The following is a 15484-nucleotide window of genomic DNA, read 5'->3' on the forward strand; positions in this document are numbered from 1 at the left end:
CGATGCCTTCATCTTCCTTCTGCTTCCTTATTTATAGAAGGCTTCTTCGGATATGAAACTCGGACTTCAAATCTTGATAAGCCTTTACAGCTTGCATATGGACCATGTAGTGGTTGAGTGATCCCTTTTTGACTTGTCTTCTTCTAGATTATTAGTTTAGAAATTAGCTTCTCATCTTCTTTTATTTCTTTGAGAAACCAGTGTCGATGAGTATGTAGGAGATCTGCGGTGATCTGATCTCCTTTCTCCTAAAAACGCTGAGCCAGCCATTTAAGAGCCTCAGCTTATTTTCTCTTATAACTGATTATCTTTTTCAAACTTTTAGATATAGCCTGATACATCTTCAAGTTTTGTTTGGGTGTATTTTACTGGTTCCATTCGTTCTTATTTATAGATAAAATTTCGGGACCAGTTGTCTTGCTTTTATTCATTGGATTCCCTTTTTTAAATTAGGTATTCAATGTTCCTTGTCATTTTCCACCTATTATTGGTGGTCCTTGAATTCCACTCACATAATTTTTCACATGGTGGTCCTTCTTTTCTTGGTGGGATGCTCACATGTTCCTTTTAACTTTGTCGAGGAATCTTTGGCTTTTGGTGTCCTCGAGGAAAACGTGAATGTGGTCCATCCTCACTTGTGCTTGTGTCGGTAAAGTGTTTCGATCAGATCTCGGTTCGAATCCTTTACCGAATTCAGGTTCCTTCTGGTTTCGGCATTCAAGGCAGATGTTTTCTGACCATCTTCCTATGTGTGCCATGTTACAGAATTTTCGGCGAGTTTCTTTACTGGCCGGCAGCTTGCTGTTCCACAAAAGGTTTCTCTTTTTCTCGAATAAATCTTCTGCAAAACTTGTTGTTTTTCCTGTCATGGTATTTAACAGGAATGATCCGTTCACTGAATGATTATAAAATTTGAACGGAAACTCGACTCCATCTCAGGGAGACAGACCCATAAACCCCAAGCTCTTCTGGTAGAAATATCATCTTCAGTAATTGAAGCAACCAGGGGTGTTTCTTCTGTTGGAGGATCCTTGATAAATTTTTGAATATTTGAATATGGCCTCCTTAACTTGATGAAATGAAAGGCTTCGTGAGAACCTTTTTCTGCCGGTTCTGGTGCTGCACTGAAAAAATATAGCTCCAAAACATCTCCTCTGGACAAATAATCATTATTCACCCAAGTCTCGTGAACAGCTTCCTGGATCCACTTTGGTAAACCTGAGATTTCCGGAAAGCTGGGTGATGTAGTATAAATTGAGGCGAGAGCCCCGAATTCATACCAAGCTTTGACCTCCTTAGGATAGGAATTAGGTTTCATCCATACCCTAGGATATTTCCCTGAAACATCAACCCTATTGGTGGCTGGGTTAATACCAATTCTTGTTTTTAATTTCTCCCAATTCTGTAGGTAAACCTGAAATGGAGAAATTGTAACTTCATTAATAGCAACCTTAGATTTGCCTTTGTCGATACGAGGCCTAAGGTTAATCTCTCCCTCTTCAATCCCCGAGGTGAAGGGTTGACTTGAAGACTCAAGATAAGGATCAGGAGTCTCAATTTTTGTTTCAGCCGACTCATCTGGTGATGATCCCGACTTAACACTTGTGCAAGGGGTATTTGATTCCCCCGCTACAGGTATAGAGTCCTGTACTCGAAAAATCTCAATTTGGGAAACCAATGGCTTCTTAATGCCTTGGAGGATAGGCCTTTGAATTACATACCATAACTGAGTATATGCCTGTAAACAACCTGTGATTCGATCAGAGACAATTCTCTTATCAGCTTGTTGTAGCCTTCCCGCAACTTCTGCGTTAACAGCCAACTTGTTGAACTCGGTTGGAAGCATTTCAAGGTGTTCCCCTTAAATGCCTCTGTATCTTGATAATAGCATCAATGTCAATGCTGTCCATCTCTTGTCAAAAAATTTGCAAGAATATTTTCATGAGATTTTATTATTATAATATCAAAAATATAACTTTGATATAATGCTTGCCATCTTAATAATCTGTCTTTCTCAGGTTTAGATTCAATTCTATTCCTTAAGAAAGCTTTCAACTGTGTATTATCAACTTTCAAAGTAAATTTCTTTGCAAGTAAAAATAATGGCCATTTTTCAAAAGCCCTTTTTACTGCATAAAATTCTTTCTCGTTGATATGCCATCTGATGGCTTCTGCATCTGAGAATAACCCACTACAATATCTGCATGGTTGTTCTCCATCTGGTGTGAGCTTAGTAAGAACTGCTGCCCACCAATGATCACTTGCATCGGTATATAATACCAGATCATCTTCGTCTTGCGGAATAGACATTTTTGGAAGATTTTTACAAACCTTCTTTAAATGGATAAGTCCTTCTGTGTGTTCTTTTGTCCATATAAATCTTGAATCTTTTTTCAATAATGGACTGAACACCTTCCTGTATTTTGCTAGGTTTTTGATAAACATCCCAGCAAAATTGACAACTCCTAAAAAACTTTGAAGTTGTTTCTTGTCTTTGAGACTTTCTGGAAAATTCTGCACCTTTTCAACTATGTGATCTTGCAGAATTATTCATGACTCATCGATTTCAATTCCGAGGAATTCAATCTTTCTTGTTGCAATGACTGCTTTCTTTTTAGATAAAATCAGTCATTTTTTTTGCAAACATTAGAGAAAATCTCCAAATGCTTAACATGTTCATTCATATCTTTGGATGATATTAAAACATCGCCAATGTAAACAAACATAAACTTAAAATAATCTTTAAAAAGATTATCCATCTTTCTTTGAAATATCTGGGGTGAATTAGCCAATCCCATTAGTAATACTTCCAAATATAATGTCCTTGAGGTGTGGAGAAAGCTGTGAATTTCTTGCTTCCTTCCTCCATCTGAATCTGATAAAATCCGGACTTACAATCAAATTTAGAGAATATCTTGGCATTGCATATGCAACTAATTAGATGTTCTCTGCTTGGTATAAAATATCCATCAAACTCCAGAATCTTATTAATTTCTTGATAATTAATAACTAATCTGGGTTTACCTCGTTTAATCTCACCATGATTTCTTACCAGAAGACCTGGACTGCTATATGGTGACATACCTGCTTTGATCAAACCAAGATCCAAATGTTCCTTGATTATAATCTGCATATCCCTTTGATCAATGATGTTCATTGGGATGGGTTTGCAACGGACAAATTCATACTCTTTGCCTTCCTTGATCTTAAGACAAGCTCTGAGTTGATTTCTGTCCCACCATGCCAAGGGATCCTCATTATAATTTTCTCTGATCCTCTTCTTGATATCTTCCAATGATACCTTAGCTTCAAACTCTACTTCATTTGTATGTAGAGTTATCTTAAGACATTCTATATCTTCTGGTTGGAGTTCTTTATCAGCTTTCAACTGGAGCATTGTTTCTCCAAACCGTCTTGAATCCTTCATTTTTGGGTTCAGAAGTTTTCCTGAATCACCACACTTGCTGCGAAACTGGATTGGCAATTTTCGGTAAAATGCCTCTCGTAGTCTCTGGACTATGATTTTGTGATCACAGGGTGTTGTGAACACTAATCGTCTAGTCTCATTTTCTTGAGTATATGATTAAACATTTGTAGGAAATTATTTCCTAACAATATGTCAGCTCCTGTATCATGAAAATAAATTGGTGGTGTCTTTACCTTGTACTAAGGTGTTTGTCCAGCACCGCCAATCATAATTTCAGTCATCTTAATCCCTTTACATAATATTAAGATTTTTCTGGAAAAATCTCTTCCAGCAATCTTTGATAGTTCTTCTTCCAAATTATTTGGAAAAACTCCTCATTTTGCTGTACATATTCCAGCACCTGAATCAATATATGCAGCAAAGTATTCTGCCTTATATTGTTCATACAACATTCCTACTGGAATGTATATGAAGAATGGACTACTGGTAATTGGATTTTCCACATTTTATCATCTGCCATAAAATCCATTCCATACTCTAGACGTTGCCAAGGTTTATGTTCCTCAAGAAATTCTAGTCCAAGAATCAGTCGATCTGATTCTTTCCCTGTAATTCCTTGAATGTGAACATCCAATTCTCCGATATTAATCAGTCCTTGGTAAGTTCCTATCATCGGTTGTTCCAATAGTATATTGAATTACAAGAAAATTGATTCATTTGTTTTGTAATATCAAATACTATTTCTACTTCCTTCCAGCCTTCTGGACATCTAAGTTTTCCCATTGTAGAAAAACTTTTTGGCTCCTGTTGGGTTTCTATGATCAGACGTTTTTCTCCACCTGTAACTTGTTATTCTATCTCCCTGAAAAGATAGTCTTCTTGATTCCAATCTAAGACTTTGATTCCTTGGTAGAATCGGTTTGTCTTGTATTTAGATATCTGTTTCCTGTATTAATGGAAACTCTACTCATTCTGGATAAACTGCCTGAGCAACTTTTCCGAATATTTCAGGGATTTCAATAAACTCATTTCTAATAAACAGTTCAGAATGATGTGTATTAGATAGAGCACATGAAATTTGATAGGTAATAGAATATGGCCTATTACCTTCTTTCATCAACCTTTTTTCCTTGAAGTTCTGATTCAATGTCAAGGCTCGGCTGAATCTCGATCGGCCAGGTTGTAGGCTATCCTTGGATAGATTACTACTATAATCTTTCCTGCACAGAGATTTCTGAGATGGTTCCCAGTACTGAATCTTGTAGATTACCCATTCTTTTATCGCATATAGCAATATCAATTGGTAAATCTATTCCTTCTTTGAAAGTAGCCTTTATCATAATTTGAATTGCTCCGATATGATTCCAGGACATGGTCCTTGCTACTTCAATCTTGAGTTTTTGTAATTCTTCCTTAAAATCTTCGGAAGTAATTAACTGTATCTCCATTCTATTTCCTGTAAGTTCAATCGGGATTGCCATTTCCCTTCTAGAAACTTTATAGATTAAATGATGCTTTCTGTTTCTTAGGCCAAGACTTCCTAAGAACTTTTCTACCTGTCCTGCAGAGAAACCTTGATATCTCTGTAGACTCGGATTTTCTCTCATAATTCTTTGAACCATGTTATGAGATATTGTAGTTTGGCTGAAAAATCCAGACAAATCTTCATGTGTTTCGTGTCGAAACACCTCGTCTTCAGTCAGATTCCGATTCTGTCCAATCAGATCCTTCCTGACTTAAGACTTCTTCTTCTTCATATATACTTTCATCTGAGGCGATATCCTCTAATCGGTATACTTGAATAAGATCTTGGTAATAAACTGCATCTTCAATATCCGGGGTAGGATCAAAGCGTTTAATACCCTTTTTTTCATTTTCTGGACAATTGGTCGAGATATGACCTCTTGCTCCACATGTCCAGCAACTATAGTCCTTGAAACTTTCATTGGCTCGAGTATGAGCTCTTCTGAAAGTTTTCTTTGTAGGTGTTCTTCCTGTGCTTCGAGATGAACTCGATGCTTGGGATGATATCCTACTTCTTGATGGTCCGCTTCTTTGTCCAGATTTGTAAGATCTGGCTTTCTGTCTAAACCATACTGTTCTTGGTTTCCAAGAACTTCTTCCACTTCGAGCATAAGGATGAGTCCTGAAACTTTTCTTCTTATACTTCTGTTAGAGTAGGTGCACGTCGAGCCAAGTGTTGGCCGAGTGTTCACAATGAAACTCTATGTATAAACGATCTTTATTTTAATAATATTTGAATTTATTCTTTTGGCACTTCTTTATCTGTATACCCATGCTAGTTGCATAGATAAAGCCCTTGAATATACAAATAGTAGAAAGAATATGAGATGCTCATATAATAAGTATCATGAAATTCATATTTGTAATACTGTATATTCTAAACGGTTCCTAGTCAATTCAGCCGCCACTAAGAAGGATATAGGCCGCTAGAGCTCGAGACTAGTATCTGCGATGTGAGTATCATATTTCATTGGTAGGGGACATTGTGATGTCTGAGCATGCAGATAGGTGCTCCTGGTAGAGTGCACTGAACAACCCTCTATAAAGGACTTTCCAAGTGGTTCTCACTTATCGAGTGGAAACGTCCTAGTTTAAGGTTGTACACCATTAGTCCTTATGACCCGGGACAACATTGAGACTCTATATGCTAGCGTTTCAATTTGACTTGTTTACCGACTCTCATGGGTCATCAGGTGGCAAGGTTGGGTGTTATGTTGAAACATTTAGGAGTCGATGCATTGTAGTCGGGGATTCACAGCTTACCTACGGGTATGGATATCCTATGTGTATTCATGTATATGTAGTTTGAAATCTCTTATCAGAGTATGGTGGTAATTATGAAAGGGGTTTCATAGATTACACCATCGATGCAACTACAACATGACACATAGTATCGATTCATTGACAACTCTCGATAAACCAATGGTTGTCGAATCGATCGGGATATATGAGTTGAAGGGACCGTACTGTACGCTAACCATAATTGAATGGTTCTTGCAGACACTATCATTTGATATCTAGGGAATCATGTAAGCGATGCTGCTAGGCGTTTAACATGATTGGTTGGGTACCATCAGACTTGAGTTCTGACTGTTCTTATTATCAAGGAGTTGATAAATAAGAATGGAGCAATTGAGGTATGCTCATATAAGGACATGTTTAGTCCGAATCACATGGAGATGTGAACCCACGGCTAGTTGTATCAGTGAACCATTGAGGGCCACACAAGTACTTGCTTTCTAGATCCCGTTGAGAAGTAAAATAGTTCAATGTGTTGAACGTCTTATAAATGAGTTTATAAGCGTAAAGAAAAATAGAAGTATGACTTCTATGAGAGAAATGTAAATTTTAATTTATGAATGTGTTCCTAAATTAAAAGTTGGCCAAGTGAATAATGTATTTGAAAACTTGTGATTTTCATAAACATTATTATGGACTAAATTAAATTAATTCAAGTATTGAATTAATTAAACACTAGTGGACCTAATAGAGTCCAAATAATTAAATTAATTCAAGTGTTGAATTAATTAAATTATATTGAGTCTTGTAGAGCTCAATTTAAATTAATTATTTAACTAGTGGGACATGAGTAAATTCAAGTAATATTTAATTAGTCTCAAATATGTCTGAGATATTAAATTTAGTCCATGATTTTTTAATTTGTTAAAAAACCATATAATATATGCATGCATCGGAGGTGAAGGGTTGGAGACAACTTCTTGTGTCTCCAAGGCTAGGCATGCAAAAGTTGGTCTCTACTTTATTCACAAACCAAGAGACAACTCATTCACTCCTCCCACACACAAGACTTGGCCGAAAAATTGCTCTCAAATCTCTCTCAAAAATTTTCTTCTTTTCTTCTTCAAGTGTTGAGGAAGAAATAATCTTCTCCTTGAAAAATCTTCTTGTTTTTCTAGTGCAAAACAAGAAGGGATTTACCTTGCAAGTGGTGGGCCTAATTTTTTAAGGAATGAGAGCTTGTAGACTTGTCATCCATACAAGAACTTTGTTGTATAACAACAAAGTTTGAGCCACAATCAATCTTTTAAGGTTGATAGGTATATCTCTCAAACACCCTATGTATGACATGTGTTTGTTTTTGTATTTGCTACACAAAAGGGAGGTGGCCGAAATTTCTTCGTGAAAAATAAAAATTTTAAACTTCCGTTGCGCTTCCGGTCACCGTAACCGATCCCATTTCAACTTCTGCGGTTTGCTTCCAATAATAGTTGGAAGATCATTTTCCTTACAACACAAAGGTGTCCTTTTGTTGATATCCTTTAAACGTTTGTAATTCTTTTGTAATGATGCCATGTGACACCATTCTGCCAACTTTCCTTTAAGGAAAGAGGCTCTTCTTGCCAACGTATCTGGATTACCAGGTACGTATTCCCTTATGAGCATTTCTCTCCAAGGGCTTGACATTTTTACGAAGAAAAGCTGCATAGCTATATCTTCTTCGACTCTTGAATTCCATATATATTTAGTGAATAACATCATATATTCATCCACCAAACATATATCATGTAATTCCAGACTATACAGAGCTTGAGTATATTTCTTCTTCTTCTCTGTATCTTGACTATTGAAATAGTCTACTCCTATAAAGTGTGCTTTAAATAGGGTAGCCATTTTCCCAGCGATCTCACTAAGAGATTCACCAGCTAGGACTGACTCCTTCATGTCAAATGAGGTCATGTCCCAAGCAATTTTCACTGATCCCATAAGACTCATTTCCAAAAGTTTAATGAATCTTCTTTGTTGAGATCGAGTGTTCCTGCTGCAATTCTCATAGCAGATGTCCAATCATCTATGAGATTTTCTCTGTTTTTGAAGTCTAATACATTAAGGCTAAGCATAACCCCGCAAGGATGTATAGGCTCCAAAATAATTTTCCCATAAGGTGTTTGGTGCAAATGAATTTGATTTCTCCTTACCTTGTTCCCGCTGGGTGTGATCCTCCACCAGTTTGGAAATCAGATTGAGATTCTCTCATGTTCACATTCTGAGATCCCACACTTTCCCTTGGTAGTTCTTGAGAAGATGACCATGTTATAGCAGGGGGTGTTTCACCCACTGATGTTTCATCTTTAGATCTACTACTTTGAGATTTGCGAATTGCATTATCTTTTCTGAAGTTGTCATCAGATTAATTTCTTTTCTGAGACAGACTTAATTAGATTGATCATCTTTTCTTCTTCAGTCAAAGGCTTTGACACCACTTTGGCCTTCCCTTGTTGATGTAACAAAGGTTCGGTACCAAATGATGGTGGTAACCATCCTCCTGAAGTTCTTCTACTAGAACCTGAATTTTGTCCTAGTTTCTGAATTCTTGTTTGAATGTCCTTCAAGGTTACAAGAATTTCTTCTTGTTTCTCTAGGACTTTCTCAACTCGTTGAGGTACATAATATAGCAGATTGCCATAACTTTGTACCATTTTCTGGGTCTCTCTAAGATCTGAAGAGAGCTTAGAGGAATCAGGTATTATCTCCAGAAACTTATTGTTCTGAATCATAAATTTACATGAGGGTGCTGTAGCTTCCCTTTCTGTTTCTGATATCTAACAATAGTTAGATACACTTGTTTATATTCCAAAATTTTGGAATATTCCTTGTAAATTAATTTTCTCGAACCGTAGTTCGGATTCATAATTTTTTCAAAATTCTCCTTCTTACACAATTAGTTACTAGTAATAATAAATTTGTGTTTGAAATAAATCAACCTAAGGCTCTGATACCAATTTGAAAAACGCGGAGCATCAATTTAAATAAAATAAGGAATAAGGGTATGGATATTAAGATAAGCTTTTTCTCTCTCATAAGGAACAAACTGAATTTGGTTTTGAGGACTGATTCTCAATTTACCCAATTTTAAATGGTGATGGTGCTTTTCTTCGCAATCCGCCAAATCTGAATTTATTTGGCGACTAAAACGTGACATGTGTACATAGAAACCAAACCGGCCATCGAATAATGTCCCTTTTTTTATTCCTTGATTTGTGACTTACGCTATCACTTTCACTAGAGAAAAATGGTTTTATCATTATAAAATAAAATAAAATAAAATAAAGCATTTTAAAGACTACTCACATATAATATAGTTAGACATTTACCATATTTGACATTTATTTATAAGAAAATATAATTTAAAAAAAATTGATTCTAAATAAATTTAGAAGTACTTACACGGCAAATGTTTACAATTCTTTATCCAAACAATTTTTTTAAAAAAATAGTGTTATTTTCGTAACACAATTTCTTACAATAATAATCATATTTTCTCATTTATGAATTAGAACTAACATAGAGTTATGAAAACTCATATTGAGAATCCTTAGTAATTAGTTACAATATTGAACTTAAATTAAACAACATGAGTAAAACAACAATTAATTATTTTCCAAGACCTAAGAAACAGAACCGTATGATAGGGGAATTCTAGTTGAAAATACAAATACACTTGCAAAACGGAACCAAAACCCCTAGAATTGCGATTAAACAAGACACAAAAAATTTGTCGAGCCATTGCTATATAGAAACTGATAAGATCCCGCTTGAAATGGGTGAGTCGGGTAAGGAGCTCCAACGGATCAAATCAACAATTTATAGTGTTGTTTAGGAAAATGAACAAGATAGATGGCTTCGATCGTGACCTGCAAACAATGAAAGGAACTCGTGAATGGGCGCCAGAGGAGTGTCCGACGTGGCCACTCCGATGCTTAAGTCAGCAGGTTATAAGATGATGAACTCGAGCAATATTTGAGGAAAAATACGTAGAGTGCTTAAAGTTCAAAGGTTTTTTTCAGGATCATTAAATGACATTAATACCTGCTATTTATAGGAGAGGAATGGGTAGTTACCTCGATTCCCGTGTCATCTACTAAGTCGGTTTATCATACTAGCTTCTGATGACTTCTCGGACACTCCAAACCCAAGTTGTTTTGGAGGATTGGACTACTTGCAATGCTCACACTCGAGTGCGGTTCACTTATCGAGGTAGCACCATTCTCGAGGTTGCCCAAGTGGTTGTGCAGCTGAGAGCTATGCCCGGGAAGGTGAGAAGCACCCGGCTAACTTTATGAGGACCCGAGCTACTGGTAAAGGACTGCGGATAAAGCCACCACACCCGGGAAGGGGAGATTTACCCGGGCGTCCATAAAACGATTCCGGTACCCCGGGTTGTATATACGGGTATCCGGTGAACGAACCCATATCCTTATAGAGGTATCACCACCCATCCCTAAAATAGTCGGGCTAGAGCTTGACTCGCTGTCCCGATTCGATCCTTTCTGTTCACTCTCGGATTGCAATTGCGAATAAATACCAAGTGAGGGAACTTTTCTAAGTGTCTTGTATCCCATACTCCCGATTCTTCGATATCTGACAATTACTATTTCCGAGAAAACTAATCAAACACATCATTACGCCTGCACTAGTAAGGATGCCGCCGAAAAATCTCTTCATATTCTGAGGTAATGATGAGCATACTTCCTCGATATCCGTACATGTCTTTTCATCTGCTTGCCCAGTTTCCCAGACTTTTTCTGATCGTTCGATTGGATTCGAATCCACGATAGAGATTGATTACCTTTTATGTATATAATGGATGGCTTGCCCATTATATTTCAACCCCACAATTCCATACTCATGGCATATAATGGCAGGTTTCAGTAGTTCAAAAACTCCTGACATGACAGCAGAGATTATGCAAGCCGCCCTTGAGAAGCGCAAGTCTGAGTTGGAAGATGAGGTTTTCCACCAAATCCTTCATTACTAGGAGGAACTGTCAGGGTTCGAACTGATACACGAATGGGAGGAGGCTATCACTCCTCAACTGGTGGCCAAATTGGCCAAATATCGGGAACGCTTGCAGCTTCTTGATATGGAGAATCTCTTCGAAGACCGCTACATACTTCGACTGATGCTCTATAAGGAGAGGAGGATCCTGCAGAAGCTTTTCTCCTCGGATGGTTTTGTCAAGGCGTTTACCGGTAGCTCGGTAAAGACCTTTCTTGCCAAGTGGATGATTTCGGTTGAAAAAGAATTTTGTAATGTAACGGGTGGACCCTTCCCCAAATAAATGAAATCTTATTTTATCTTATCACTTGCACTTTACTATCACCTTCTTTTTATTAACTGCCCCAACTGATAAATAATTTACAGAAATGAAATCTAAAACTTTCCGCATTTAGGATGGGGTATCCCGGCCTCGAATCTCTCGGGTAATAAAACCAAATACCGGTTTCAGGGTACCTCAGCTGTACAACGGAATATCATAGTAATATGATTCTGAACATTAAAATGCTCGTATGGGGAGAGTACCCACCCCTCCTAGGTTATGATGGTGCCGTGACACTGATAATTGTGCCCACCTTTTCGGCTACCTGGAACAATTTACGAGGGGCATCCTGATCATCCACATGTCTAGATTGGACGGCTTCGATCAACTCTTGCCTTTGAATAATAAAGGAGACGATTCGACTGGCTGAAACTCTTGGACTTCCTCCACATTTAAGGACGTTTGCCTATAAATAAGAGGGTATAGATGCAGAGTGACCCTCCATCCAAAATGTCGAGTTCAAGTAGTTCCAGTGCCTGCAGCAGTACACATGTCCTGGTGACTCCGGAAATGCGTCCTCATGTGGAAGAGCTGAAGAAAAGAATTGAACAGCGCATATGGGCGAAGGTCATGGCCGTGCGGGACAAGGTTTACGACCTGGATTATACCTACCGCAATCATCTCGCCACTACTCGAGCACAAAGAGCAAGAGCGAGGAAGTATACCCGAGAGTTTGTAGTAAATCGGGTGACAGATCTGGTTGATGACGAAGTTCTGCTGCACATGATGCTGTGGAAAGAGTGGCATGCTTTGAACAAGATACTGAAGGATGAATCCTTCGTCAACCTCCGCATTCATGAGTTAACTAATTGGATAACGGAGTGGCAGGATTCTGTATCTCATACAATGGATCCCATAACTTTTCGCCGTTATTTTATGTAATGGAAGTTTTATCGATTTTTATTGCTTCATTATTCTTCTGCAAACAAATCTTGTACAAATTTACGCGGACTGAAACAACAGACGTACCATAAATTGTAATAACCCAATCTTTAAAACTGAAACTATCCTTGTGACATACCTGATGAAAATATGGTTCCAGGATCTAGTGTGTCCGTCATTCAGAACATACTCCCGGGCTGGTCACATCTTTGAATTTGTAACAAAATACCAGGGTCTCGGACTACCCGGACTTAGAAATCACCATCCCGGGTTTCTAGGTTTCCTGAGCTACGAGACAAACCCGCCGGGGTTTCCAAAACCCCCCGACTTACCCACACAGCATCATAATGACACGTGTTACTCTATTCCAACAGGTCAGTAACGTTTCATATTTCGAGGAACAATAGGCCTGACACTAATCATGGCGTGTGTCCCTTCGCCTATCCTCACGGATTCCTAGGTTCATTTCACCCGTTCGATCTGTTTTCAATCAACGATGCAGATCCACTCTCTCTTTTATAAATTCTAACTGCCTCTTTTCGGGAGAATTATTTTCAAATTCGAAACTCCGGCGAAGCCCTTGCGAAAAATCCTCTCAAAGCTTTTTTACGAAGTTTCTCCCGTCTCCAGTGCGCCTCTGATATTGCCATTTTCCCCGACCGCATGTCTTCAAAGTTTGTAAGTCTTTCTTTATAAAATGTCTAACTCTACTTCTTCCACTTCTGGGGCCAATGCGCGAGGCTCGCCTAGCGACGAATCCGCTGCGCTATGTTCCGATGCTTCTCAATCTCCCCCACCCCGTCGCTCTATTACCCAACCTGCTAAGAAACCAGTAGTCCCTCCCATCAGACCTTCTTCTTCTTCTAAACCCTCCATTCATAGTCACTCCCGAGCTCTTGCCCAAAAGAAAGGTAAGGGTAAAGCTCGGGCCGCGGGCCCCCTTATGCTGAGGCCCCGGGAGTTCCCTGGTTCTCCTCTTTGAGCAGCACCCTGCGCTCGGGGGCGGATGGGGAACTTAGGACCTTGGGTAATATTCCTTCCACTCTTTCTATCCTAATACCTGGGTCCTCGGATAGGGGAAAAAACCCCCCTCCCGGGTACACTACTTTCTTCCGGGATCAAATTAAGAATGGTCTTAGGTTTCCGGTTCACCCCTTTTTCATTGCAGTCGCCAAATTTTTTGGCATACCAGTTAACCAATTTCACCCCAATTCCTTTAGAATAATGGCTGCTACTTATGTCCTCTTCCGTATGAACGATTTCCTCATCAACCCTCTCATCCTTCACTATTATTTTTCTTGCCGGTTCGGGGATAATGCCTTTTCCTTGACCGCCCGGCAAAACACCCGCTTCCTTGATGACATACCCTCTTCGCAGAAAGGGTGGAAAGGAAGATACTTTTTTATTCGACTTCCGGGAGATCTTCCCTGCTTGACCGGTTTTCTCTCCTCTCTGCCTACACAACCTTCCCTTCCCGGCACTTATAAATTCGACGAACCCTTCATTGTGAGCCAGGATTTGGTGGAGGGGCGCAAATACTCATCTTCCACACTAATTTCTGATGAGAATCTGATCACTTACGGGTTGAGTCCCCGAGCTGAGGATCTCGAAGACCGCATAATCGATGAGGTGGCGGGCTCGGGCTCTCAACACGGTAATTCACCCTTCCGCCTTATTGCTCTTTTTCTCGTTTCCCTCTCCGTTTACTTACCGTTATTTCTTCTTTGTACAGATAATTCCGAGAAGCAGGCGGCTTTTGCCAAAAGACGGGCAGCTGAGAAAGCTGCCCGAGAGAAGGATCTTGCGGCTCGCCGCGCAGCCGCTGAAGCAGAAAAGAAACGAGCTGCTGAGAATGCGTCTCAGAGAGTCGAGGTTGCCCGGGAAGATCCTCATCGGGACAACACCATCCGGGGGATGGCTGAGACTTCAGAGGAAACTGAGGATCTTATTCCTCTAAGTCAGAGGAAAAGAAGAGCTGTGGCAGAGCCCGAGCTGGTCATTCTTGAAAACCCGCCTGAAGGGGATCCAAGTGCTTCCCAGTCTACCCAATCCCGACCTTCCCAACAGCCTGCTGAGGTTCCAACTCCTGAGCTTCCTTTGAATAATATTTTTTTCGAAGGAGCTACTTCCAGTGGTGCCAAGCGCTTTAGGCAGATGCTTCGTCCTGCCGAAGCAATTTTTCTGAAGAGTGTCCCTGCTAGCAGCAGGTTTCTTGAAGGATCAAACCGGCTTTTCTCTGTAAGCCCCTCTTCCTTTCTTCTAACATATTCACCGGTCTATAATTTCTGAACTTTGTTTTCGTTCAGGCTGCTCAAATGATAGTCTCGGCCTTCGAAGAGGTGGCCTCCGTGGCTACTAAGACGAACAGGCAAGCTCGAGCGACTCAAGAAGTCCACGACCAACTTCAAGAGGAGATCGCTCGGGCTGAAAAGGCGCATGAGGAGAAGGTCGCCGGTCTCCTTGCTTCCTTGGAAAGAGCCAATCAACAATTGGCCTCAACTCAGCGGGCCTGGGACGAAAGTTTGGCTCGAGAAGAGGCCTCTCAACGGAAAATTGCTTTCCTGGAATCCCGGGCTCGATTTCTCGAAGAAGAAGCCACTCTTCAACAACATCGGGTTGTGGCTGCTGAAGATAGGCTCAAGCTCCTCCAACTTACTCACGAGGAATGGAAGACTGTCTTCCTTCAATCTTCGGACTTCCAAGCAGCTGTTGAAGATAGATCGTACAAATACTTCAACGTTGGCTTTGAGAAGTGCCAGGAACAATTTGAGGAGGAGGGCTTAATTCCGACAGACAAGGAGGGCTTTCCGGACATAGACCGAGCCATCGACTCCCTTCCTAAGGACGATGCTGCTAACAAGGAGACCGAGAAGGCTCCCGAAGAGGCCGGGGAGGAACCTGCTGCAATATTTTTAGTCTAGGATTTTTCTTTATATTTCCATGCTTTCTTGTGTAATTATCGCCCCGGGCTTTGGTTATGAAAATTATTTTCCTTTTCGCAATATCTTAATCTCTGGCGAACCAAATATTTA

This window comes from Primulina eburnea, chromosome 8 (genome assembly GCF_022965805.1).
Source record: "Primulina eburnea isolate SZY01 chromosome 8, ASM2296580v1, whole genome shotgun sequence".
Lineage (NCBI taxonomy): Eukaryota > Viridiplantae > Streptophyta > Magnoliopsida > Lamiales > Gesneriaceae > Primulina > Primulina eburnea.